Raw genomic sequence first — 2,121 nt, forward strand, 5'->3', positions numbered from 1 at the left:
CATAATATTTAAACATATTAAAGGATATGACCATTTATAAGGTGACTGACTGTTAATTTCATATTAATTATAGTAGGTGGTATGAAACTAGAACTTTAAGTTCCATCCCTGTTAGATTTGAACCTAAAAATCATGATTTGAATTTAAGCTCTTCTAGTATCAAAATAAAACTTTTAAATCTATAAATATGGTTCATAGAGAAACTGGGAGTTTTTTCTGACCTTTATATGGTATAACATTATAAAAATCTACAGCTTATAAAGATCCAAGGCTATATTATAGCTTAATAACATTAGCAAAAACACAGCTAATAATATCTTTTCAAGGCAGTAATTTTTAACCTGTTTTAATGCTGTAAACCGCCAAAAGATTTTTTAAGAGAACTTCAAAATCAATCACTTGTGGTTTTAGTAATATTAAAATAAGGCACCTTCTTAAGAATAAAGACACAGAGCAATGGTGTAAACAATTTGTCAAGACAGGACAAAAATACAAAAAAACTTGTCCCAATTTAAAAGTATCTTTGGAGACCTGCTTCCCTCATCTGCCTATGTCATGGGCAAGATAGCAGTGAAGCCATGACTTCCCATAACAGAGATGGCTGCCCACCATTTAGCTGTCTTTAACCAAGATGGCAATGAAGTGATGACTGCACCTTTTCCAACCCTTAGTAAAGATGGAGACTCACCATGTGTTGTTTATATCCCAGACTAGAATCATGTCACATGGTTTAATTGTATCTAAGCACAAACTTTCAATTACTATCTCTGATTTATGAGTTTTAACCATATCTAATAACATCTGAATTTCTACTATATTAGATCTAGTGGCCAAAACAACAAAAACAAAACAACAACAACAACAAAAACAAACAAACAAAAAAAACAAGAGATGAATTGAGCCTAGGTGGCTGGCAGCAGGAGAAAGAAACACCATTCATTCACACATCCAAGACAAGGCAGAAACAGGCATGCAGAGGTTAAGGACTAGCAAAGACATAAGTGGCTAGACATACATTTTAAATTAGCTTTTGTTAATCTGAATACATCTTCAGGACCTTGAAATTTCATTATCATATGAAGAATATTTTAAGCCAGTTGAATCACATACACAGTATTTGTAAAACATATAACTTTGAATTTCTATCATCATGATACAAAATTCCATACCGACTTAAAATATGAGCTTAAGTGAGTTGTATCCAAATTATATGCAGACATATTCACATATGGAGTTGGATTTGAGTTACATACAGGCATACATATTCTTAACAAGAACTGAATAAAGCCAAATATTGTTGCAGATTATATAGATTTTAACACATACCCAAAGAACAATTTAGAAATCCTTAGATAAGAGTTAGCAGTATAATCTTAAACTTTATATATATATGTGTGTGTGTGTGTGTGTGTGTATTTTTTTCTTCAGGGAAGAGCACGAACGCAGTACCCCACTACCACAAATTATGCAGTCCCACATTTCCCCACATTTGGGGAAATCGCAGGGTTCAGCACATCTGGAGTGCAATGGATAATAAGCCTCACCCTGGGAAAACCACTTTTGTAATAATCGTGGTATCTTCCCTGTCAGGTAAGTATATATTTTTTTCTTTTGAGAGCAAAATACAAAGAAATCAGAGATAAAATATATTTAAGAATGGGGAAGTAGAACTTTACATTTAGATCAGAGTTTACATATAAGATATTTGAATATCATTTGTCTGTGGCGGTGAGAATCTGGAAATCAGATATGCCAATTTGTAACAAAAATTTGAGTCTATGAATGGAGAGGGAGTGCCTGCAGGCCAGCTGCAGGAAGTCAGGAGGAGGGCTAGGAGAGGGGTGTGGGGATCCACTTGGGCAGGCCACAAGACAGAATCAAGTGGAGGAATAGGACTATAATTTGGAATCAAATTTACAGACAAATGATCCACATGGCTCAGGCGTGGTTTGATCAGCAGCTTGTCTAGGAGAAGCATTGGCAGGAACTGGTGTGTGCGCTGAACTCCCCGGTCCCACCCTGCCCTGACCCCATTGCAACTTACAGACAGGTTGTTTAAATACTGTTAGGGAAGGGAGAGCAAGCAGAAAGAAACAGAGCTTGGAGAAAAGAGAGATAGGG

General features: G+C 35.7%; 1 pseudogene; it reads right to left on the reverse strand.

Annotated features, from left to right (window-relative positions):
• Window positions 1-1,425: 1,425 nt before the first annotated feature.
• On the reverse strand, window positions 1,426-1,598 carry LOC127675903 (uncharacterized; annotated as a pseudogene).
• Between the last annotated feature and the right edge of the window lie 523 nt (window positions 1,599-2,121).

The sequence above is a fragment of the Apodemus sylvaticus genome, chromosome X, assembly GCF_947179515.1.
Source record: "Apodemus sylvaticus chromosome X, mApoSyl1.1, whole genome shotgun sequence".
NCBI classification, from domain to species: domain Eukaryota; kingdom Metazoa; phylum Chordata; class Mammalia; order Rodentia; family Muridae; genus Apodemus; species Apodemus sylvaticus.